Source organism: Oryctolagus cuniculus, chromosome 19 (assembly GCF_964237555.1).
Source record: "Oryctolagus cuniculus chromosome 19, mOryCun1.1, whole genome shotgun sequence".
Lineage (NCBI taxonomy): Eukaryota > Metazoa > Chordata > Mammalia > Lagomorpha > Leporidae > Oryctolagus > Oryctolagus cuniculus.
Window position 1 is genome coordinate 42,704,299 of NC_091450.1, and position 9,764 is coordinate 42,714,062.

The 9,764-nt window shown below is 44.7% G+C and overlaps 1 pseudogene; it reads left to right on the forward strand.

Moving 5' to 3' along the window:
- Positions 1–8,413: 8,413 nt before the first annotated feature.
- On the forward strand, positions 8,414–9,308 carry LOC100359034 (MICOS complex subunit MIC26 pseudogene; annotated as a pseudogene).
- Positions 9,309–9,764: the final 456 nt, after the last annotated feature.

The window sequence follows — 9,764 nt, forward strand, 5'->3', positions numbered from 1 at the left end:
ATTTATTTAAATTAAAAAAAAAAAACACAGAAGAGCTGTCAGGAACTTTTTTTTAATTCCTTTCTTTTCAGAATAATATATTAAAAGACTAATGATGCTAGAGCTGGCTTCTTGTATTTTACAGCGTGCTCGGCCTTCCTTAGACTGGCTCGGTTAGTGGGAGTGGAAGGTTGTGCAGGGAGGGATGAGTAGCCATGGCCAGTGCCAGGGAGAGGTGGAGTCTGAGGTAAGTCTTTGGGAATGGCACCGGCAGTGAACTGCTAAGCGTTTATTGAACAGCTAATGTGTACTTGGCAATGCATCCATGCAGAAGGAATGTGAAGTTTGCCCTCAGGCACTTTCAAGTCTGCTTAGAGAAATGAAACAGCTGAGATGATAGTAGACAGTGCTGCAGGAGTGAGAGAGGGAGGGGCTGGCGCCATCCACAGGGCTTCCTGCAAAGTGAGCCTGAAAGGCCAGGTAAGCTTCCCATGAGCGCAGGGTGGGAGGGAAAGCCCCAAGGTCACAGTGCACGGGCACTCAAAAAGTTCATGGAACACAGAATTAAAAGGCAAGTTCATTTTGGTGCAAAAAAAAAAAAAAATCTGTGAAATCCATGTATATGAGGGGGTCTTCAAAAAGTTCATGAGAAAAGCATATTAGGAAAATGTTATGCATGGATTTCCAAATTTGTTTGCACCCAGATAAACTTATCTGTCGATTCCATTTTCCACGAGCTTTTTGAAGTACTCGGCTATGATTGTCTATGGAACAGTCAGAGATGTGGGGGAGGGGTTGGAACCAGGCAGGAAGCCTGTTTAAAGTGTTGCAGAGGTCAAGAAAGTGTCCAGGCGTGGGAAGCCGATGCAGAAAGATCAACCTCAAAGCAAGATGTTGGTGCCCAGGGAGGAATCCTGCTGGCAGGCGATGTGTCACCAGGGAGGGGGACAGGAGGGTGTACGGGGGGGGGGGGGGGGGACAAGGGACACGGTTGCAAGATGAAGCAAAAAAAAACCGTCCTCCTGGTGGGGATGAGGGACTGGGAGAGGTCATTGTGAAGCCCCTATGTGGAGCTTTGACGTTTAGGGGAGCACAGAGTGAGAGATATGAGGTTGAGGGTAACTGAAGCAAGAACTGGGACTTGAGCCAGTGGTGAATGATCAGGTTGAAAGGCTTGGTACCTGCTAGAACTGAGTCTCAGAAAGTGTGAATGATACAAAAGATGTTAAGTGACATGAAGAACATTTCAAAGTTTAAATGTTTTAAGGTTTTAAACACTTGACTAGTTTTGTTTTTATTTTGACTCACATTAGGAACATTAAAACCAGCACATCAGCTTCTTGTTAGTTAATAGGCTTTTCACAAGACAAGACCATGCAAGTTACCCTATAATGGTTTCATTTAAAGAAAAATATTAAGCAGCTCAATGACGGTACAGGTGATCTACAGGTTATGAAACATGGTGGTGGTGGTGGTGTGAGTTTTTTGGGATCTGGGAAATGCAAGTAGAAGTAAAATGATAGTAGCTTGAAAAAGATGACAAGACTGGGCATTAGGTGTCAACAAGTGTCTGGGTTCAAGACCCAGTTCCACACCCAATTCCAGCGCCCTGCTAATGCACACCCTGGGGGAGGACAGCAGGTAGTGGTTCAAGAAGTTGAGTCCCTGCCGCCCACATGGGAGATCTGGCTTGGGTTCCTGGTTCCTAGCTTCAGCCTGGCCCAGTCTCAGCTGTTGCCTGTTTGGAAAATGAACCAGCAGATGAGAGATCTCTGTCTCTCTTTCAAATAAATTAAACAATTTTTTTAAAGATTTATTTTATTTGTTTGAAAGTCAGAGTTACACAAAGAAAGGAGGAGAGGCAGAAAGAGAGAGGTCTTACATCTGCTGGTTCACTCCCAGTTGGCCACAACGGCCGGAGATGTGCAGATCCAAAGCCAGGAGCCAGGAGCTTCCTCCGGTCTTCCCACACAGCAGCCCAAGGAGTTGGGCCATCTTCTACTGCTTTCCCAGGCCATGGGGGAGAGCTGGATCGGAAGTAGAGCAGCTGGGATTTGAACTGGCGCCCATATGGGATGCTGGCACTGCAGGCGGCAGCTTTACCCGCTATGCCACAATGCTAGCCCCCAAAAACGATTTTTTGAAGAGTGATACTCAAAGTCAAGTCAGCTGAGCTCTATAAGGAAGATGTGACTAAAGATAAGAACAAAATATTGGCAGGTAGTAGCTTTTTTATAACTGCATGGAAAATTAAGGGAGGAACTATTCAGCTCACAGGAGCAACACCAAACCTAAAGCAAATGCATGGAAGGAGCGGGCACTGTGGCATAGCAGGTTCAGCCACAGCTTGGGATGCCTACTTCCCCTCTCAGAGTGCCAGCGCAAGATCTGGTCAGCTCTCAGCTCTCTCCTGAGCCACCCTCCTGGCCTGGCAGGTATACTCTCTCCATTAAACCACGTAACCTTGCTTTCCCCAGCCTGGATGGGCAGTCTCTCTAGGATTCTGTCCCATCCATTCTGATGGATATCCTATCCCATTAAACCTTGCTTACTTCTGCTCTCTGTCTCACGTCTTAAAAAAAAAAAAAATCTGGTTACTCCACTTCTGATCCAGCTTCCTGCCAATGCACACCCTGGCAGGCAGCAGATGATGGCTCAAGTACCTGGGCCTGTGCCAAACCCACATTGGAGACCTGGATGGCCCAACCCTGGCTATTGTGGGCATTTGGAGAGTGAACCAGCAGCAAATGGAAGATCTCTCTCTCTCTCTCTCTCTCTCTCTCTCTCTGTTGCTCTGCCTTTCAAGTAGATGAAAATAAATAAACATTAAAAAAAGCATGGAACTTATATTAGATCAATCAATAAAACCAAAGTCCTTTGAATCACTTAAAAGAAGGAAGATGAACAGCCAGAGTAAGAGCTTGTTCTTAGATAAGAAGAGATAAAATATGAATATAAAAGATGTCAGTTTTCCCTAAGTCCATAAATTCAGTATAGTCTCCAAATCCCAAAAGGATCGTTTGAGAAACTTGATAAATAATTTGAAAGTTCATCCAGGATGATAATAAGAAAAACCAGAACATTCTGAAACAGGAGAGATCCAGGACGACCTGCCCTACCAACTACTAAAACATAAAATCACAGTGTGCTGGTGCTTGCACAAGGCCTGGCAGAATCTGTGAGTATAAAGAATCCAGAAATAGCCACAAATGCGCATGGAAACAGCACTTACGTGACAAAGGTAATATTGAAAATTGGTTGGGAAAAGATGAGTTAATAATTATTTCTTGAATAATCAACCAGTCAGGAGGAGGAGTGTGGGAAGCGCTCTCTCTCATTCATTATGCCAAAAGATTTAAATGTGAAAATCAAACATTAAAAGGAAAAAGTTTGTGAACAATCTTACAACCTCGGGATGGACAAGACTTTTCTAAAATGGCACGAAAAGCAGAAACTGGGGCAGGCCTTGTGGCAGTTAAGCTGTGACATGTGATGCCTACATCCAAGTGCCACAGTTCAAGTCCCACCTTCGCTTCTGATCCAGTTTCCAGCTGATATGCACCCTGGAAGACAGCAGGTGATGGATCGAATACTTGGGTCCTGCCCCTAACGGGGGGGCAAATGGGCTTCCTGCTTCTTTTTTTTGCCCTGGCCCAATCTCCACTATTTCAGGCATTTCTCTCTGTTGCTCTTTCAAGTAGTGAATGAATGAATGTTTTTAAAAACCACCCAGGGGCTGGCGCTGTGGTGTAGCAGGTAAAGCCACTGCCTGTGGTGCCGGCATCCCATAAGGGCACCAGTTTGAGTCCTGGCTGCTCCACTTCCGATCCAGCTCTCTGCTATGGCCTGGGAAAGCAGTAGAAGATGGCCCAAGTCCTTGGGCCCCTGCCCCCGCGTGGGAGACCTGGAAGAAGCTGCTGGCTCCTGGCTTTGGATCAGCACAGCTCTGGCCGTTGCAGCCAACTGGGGAGTGAACCAGCGGATGGAAGACCTCTCTCTCTCTGCCTCTTCTTCTCTCTCTCTGTAACTCTGACTTTCAAATAAATAAATAAATCTTTAAAAAAAAAATAAGCCAAAAGACCTTTAAGTTTGATCGTATGAACGATTAAAGCTTTTGTATAGCAAAGTCATGCTACCAATGTTAAACTGGGAAACTATTTCTAACACATTTGAAAAAGATTACTATAACATGTAAGAAGTGTTCATGAGTCAGTAAGAAAAAGAAAAGCAATCCAGATAAATGTGAGCAAAGAATATAAACAATCTGCCAAAAAAATGATACTTTAATAATACTTAAGTGATGCAAAATAAAGCAATAGTTTCACTGATCAGATATGTGGGGAGCAACTCAGACTAGACTAAGTTACTGGAATTAAGACTTATTCTATGCATCTGCTCTCCCACAATATGGCGCTGGGAGAGAAGAAAACAGCTTCTACACAGCTGCCTCCAGTTCAGCCAATAAACTGTAGGACTTGCTCCTGATTGGAGGAGAGCAGCGTACTCGGCGTGTGGGCAGCCGAGTTGGGATTGGCAGAGGAGGACTATAAAGGAGGAGAGAGACGGCATGCACCAGGAACATCTAAGAGGAACATCTAAGGGGAACACCTGTGCAGCCCCCGAGAGAGCCGGCCGGCGGTGTGCCACTCCCCTGCGGAAGTGGGGAAAGTGGCCAGGGGGAACCGCCCTTCCACGGAGGTGGAAGGGACAGCAGCCAACCCGGGAAGAACCAGCAGCAATCCCGGGGAGGGCCAAGCAGACAAAAGAACAACGCAGGGTCCTGTGTCGTTCCTCCACGAAGACGGGGAGCGACAAGATAGACAAAACTGAAAAAAATACATAATATCAGTCTTGCAACTATATGCAAAAAGGAAGAACTTATTTTGTAGATGTAAATGATATAACTGTTGTGGACATCAGTTTAATATTAATTAAAATTTTAAATGTATATAATTTTGACTCTGAAACCCCATTTCCAGGAATTTATCCTGAGGAAATTGTGTGCAAAGCTAAATGCTCATGAGTGCTAATTGTGGCATTGTTTGAAATAATGAAGAATTAGAGGGGCCAGCATTGTGGTATAGTGGGTTAAGCCCCTGCCTGCAATGCCAATATCCCATATGGGTGCTGGCTGGCTGGAGGAGCAGTCCTGGCTGCTCCACTTCCCATACAGCTCCCTGCTAATGCATCTGGAAAAGCAGTGGAAGATGGCCCAAGTACTTGGGCTCCTGCCATTTACATGGGAGACCTGGATGGAGTTCCTGCTTCTGTCTGTGGTCTGGTGCAGCCCCCACTATTGTGGCCATTTGGGGAATGAATCAACAGATGGAAGATCCAGCTCTCTCTCTCCCTCTCTCCCCTCCAAGTCCCCTAATTCTGTCTTTCAAATAAAATAAATAAATCTTTTACAAAAAGAAAAATTGGAAACCAGTGCTCATCAGTATGGTATTAACTAAATAATTGATGGTGATGGTGAAAAACTGATGCTGTTAAGTAGAATGTAAGACATAAATATCTTAACCACAAGAAGCAATTCACAGTAAGCTAACAAATAAGTAAATAAAGCAATGTGCAAAGAAGTACATTTAGAAAAGCCCCATTTTTAGAAAAATTACTGCAATACCAGCATCCCATATGGGTGTCTGTTCATGTCCTGGCTGCTCCACTTCTGACCCAACTCCCTGCTAATCGCCTGGGAAAAGTAACAGAAAGTGGCCCAAGTATTTGGATCTCTGCTACACACATTGGAGACCCGGATGAAGCTCTTGGCTTCTGCCTGGCCCAGCCCTGGCCATTGTGGCCATCTGGGGAGTGAACCAGCAGATAAAGGATCTCTCCCTCTCTCTCTCTCTCTCTCTTTCTAACTCTGACTTGCAAAATAAAAAGAAAAATTACTAATGTAGAAAAATATCTGGAAGAAAATACATCAAAGAGTTGATGGGGATTATTTTGAAGTTGGAGAACACAGAGGACTTAATTTACTTCTAAAAAATAAATTTATGTGGTATGAATTTTTCACCTGTATATCTTAATTCTGAAATCAGACAAACAATTCTAATTGTTGAGAGGAAATAAGATTGCACAATGCTTCCTTGAGGCTGCAGAGAGGGGTAGGGATAGATAGATAGGTTGAGATGGGAAAGAGACTAGAACTTCAGCAGAGCTAAGGGGAGAGGCAAGGAATAGAGGGAGGTAGGGTAGCAAGAACCAAGTTCAAGGCTGCGGTGAGCCAGGGCTGCAAGCTCTTGTACTAGCCAAGATCTGAAGTTTGGGAAGAGTTGGAAGTTTAAAGACCTTAAGCTGTGGTGGAACAACAAACCTTTCATATGGGATGGAGGGCAGTACAGCAGGGAGGAAGTCAACCTGGGCCCTGCCCTGCATGTCTGATACCTGGTACAACTCACCTGGGGCCACATAATCCCTCCTAGGGTCACTAAGCCACTTCCAATATTGACTCTATCTTTTGGAACCCCCAGGAAAGCTCTGGGGCAGGTACATCCAGAGGTGAGAGGTTCTGGAGAATTCAAATCTGGAAGGAGAAAGGAGCCCAGTGGGGGAGACTTCCATTGGGAAGTCAAGTGTGGGCACCAAAGAAGAAACAACAGACCTAAGAATAATTCTACCTCTATTTTCATGGCCCATTTTGCCTGTTAAGATCATGTTTCACAGGGTCAACGCAGTGGCATAGTGGTCTAAGCCTCCACCTGCAGTGCAGGCATCCCATATGGGCACTGGTTCAAGTCCCAGCTGCTCCTCTTCTGCTCCAGCTCTCTGCTATGGCCTGGGAAAGCAGTAGAAGATGGCCCAAGTCCTTGGGCCCCTGCACCCACGTGTGGGGCCCTGAGGAAGCTCCTGGCTCTTGGCTTTGGATCAGCGCAGCTCTGATCATTATGGCCATTTGGGGAGTGAACCAGCGGAGGAAAGACCTCTCTCTCTCTCTCTCTCTCTCTCTCTCTCAAATAAATAAAAATCTTTTTAAAAAAGATCATGTTTCACCTCTGAAAAGCCATTTCTATCAAAGACTTCTAGGGTGGTGTCAAAGAGACTCAGGAGCAGACTTAGTGAGACTCTCAACGGCCAAAAGATGAGATAATTTGGCCATCAAGAAGGGTAATAGGAGCCAGTGTGGAGGTACAGCAAGTTAAACTGCTACCTGCAACATCAGCATCCCATATGAGCACCAGTTCAAGTCCCCACTGCTCTACTTCCATCCAGCTCTCCGCTAATGCACCTGGGAAAGCAGCAGAAGATAGCCCAAGTGTCTGGCCCCCTGCCACCTATGTGGGAAACACAGATAGAGTTGCAGGCTCCTGGCTTTGGCCAGCCTGGCCATTGTAGTCCTTTGGGAGAGTAAACCGGTAGATGGAAGATATCTCTTCCCCCTCCCCACCACCAGCTGCTCCCACCCCGTAACTTTGCCTTTCAAATAAATAAATAAAATAAAATAAAATAAAATATTAAACTTGAGAATATGATCAAATATCTAAATTCAAACATCCATTACAGGAAATACACAGGAGAGGGGAACACGTTCAAGGCCATCACGGGACACAGTCAGCAAACTAGAGACTGGGAAATGTCAAAGGATAAGCAGCCTGGAGTCATAATAAATATGCTGCTAGGGAAAATAAAGAGCTGGAGAGCAGACCTGCAGATGAAAAGCGGTTAAAAAAAAGACCAGTCGCCAATTGTAATCTGTAGACTTTATTTGGCTCCTGATTCAATAAAACTTCAAAAAGTGCTTACTTACTACATTTATAAGGCAATTGGGGATATGACCATTGATTAGGTATTTGATGATAGTAAGGGATTATTAATTTCTTAGGCATGAAAATGTATTGCGGTTATATATCCTTAAAAGTCCTAAAAGAGAATATTGTAATATTAATAGAAGACATTAAATAAGGTCTGGGATTTGCTTTAAAATAAAATGGGAAGGAGAAAGTGTGTGGTGAAAGAGGAAATGAAAATGACCATGAGTTGGTCACTGAGGTTGGGCAATGGGTATCTGGAGGTTGATTAATGTTATTCTGTCTGCCCATGAGTCTGTTTGAAGTTTTCCACAATAAAAAGTGTGTTGGGGGCCAGCACTGTGGCATAGTGGGCTAAGCCTGCACCTGCGGTGCCAGAATCCCATGTGGGCACCAGTTCATGTCCCAGCTGCTCCTCTTCCAATCCAGCTCTCTGCTGTGGCTTGGGAAAGCAGCAGAAGATGGCCCAAGTCCTTGGGCCCTTGCACTCATGTGGGAGACCTAGAAGAAGCTCCTGGCTCCTGGCTTTAGACCAACTCAGCTCCAGCCGTTGTGGCCATCTGGGGAGAGAACCAGCAAATGGAAGACTTTTCTCTCTGTCTCTCCCTCTCTCTATCTGTAACTCTACCTCTCAAATAAATAAATAAATAAATAAAATCTTTAAAAAACAAAAAGTGGGCAGCTGCCAGCAACATGTTCAAGGTAATTCAGAGGTCCATGGGCCCAGCCAGCCTGAGCCTGCTCACTTTCAGAGTCTACGCAGCACCAAAAAAGGACTCGCCTCACAAAAGCTCCATGAAGGTTGATGAGCTTTCACTCTACTCAGTTCCTGAGGGTCAGTCCAAGTATGTGGAGGAGCCAAAGACCCAACTGGAAGAAAGCATCTCACAGCTTTGACATCATTGCGAGCCGTATACAAGTTGGTGTCAGGAAATGTACTCTCAAACTAAGCCCAAGATGCAGAGTTTGGCTCAATGGGGATTAGACAGCTATGAATATCTCCAAAATGCACCTCCTGGATTTTTTCCAAGACTTGGTGTTATTGGTTTTGCTGGCCTTGTTGGACTTCTTTTGGCTAGAGGTTCAAAAATAAAGAAGCTGGTGTATCCTCCTGGTTTCATGGGATTAGCTGCCTCTATCTATTACCCACAACAAACCATCGCATTTGCCCAGGTCAGCGGGGAGAAATTGTATGACTGGGGTTTACGAGGATATATCGTTGTAGAAGATTTGTGGAAGGAGAACTTTCAAAAGCCAGGAAATGTGAAGAATTCACCTGGAAATAAGTAGAAAACTCCATGCTCTGCTCATTTTAATGAGTTGTAGGTTAAAAAAAAAGCACCACATGGGAAATCGGTATTTCTACAGACAAGTGCAGAAGAGTCAGTGCTGAATGTAGTAAACTGACTTTCTTCTTCAGGAAAAGCTATCCTAGGACTCTTTTATCTTGGGGATGCCATACTACAAGCAGACTAATCCAAATCCCCTTTACCTAAAGATACTGTACGGGCCTTAGAACGTCTTGTTCTCATGTTGCTATTTATGTACATAATTAAAATCTAAGTTTAAAAAAAAAAAGTGGGTTGGTTTTCTCTTTGAAGTCATTGTGATGAGACAAAAATTGTCCTCTTGAAAAAAATCAACATTGGGAGCAGGTGATCTAGGAAGCCCCTCTTGCATAACTCTCTTTCTAATAAAAACAATCTTATGTTTTTATAAAGGCAACATACATACATATGCACTGTAGAAAGTTTACCAAATCCTGGAAATGAAAAATAGAACATTGTGGCTCAGCATGCAGGTTAATCTGCTGCCAGTGATGCTGGCATCCCACATGAGCGCCGGTTTGAGTCATGGCTACTCCACTTCTAAGCCAGCTCCCTACTTGGGCCCTTGTCACTCATTGAAAGTCCTGGAAAGAGTTCCAGACTCCTGACTTCAGCCTGGTGCAGCCCTGGCCATTGCAGCCATTTGGGGAATAACTTGTGGATACAAGATCTCTTTCTCTCTCTGTCTCAATTCTGCCTGTCAAAT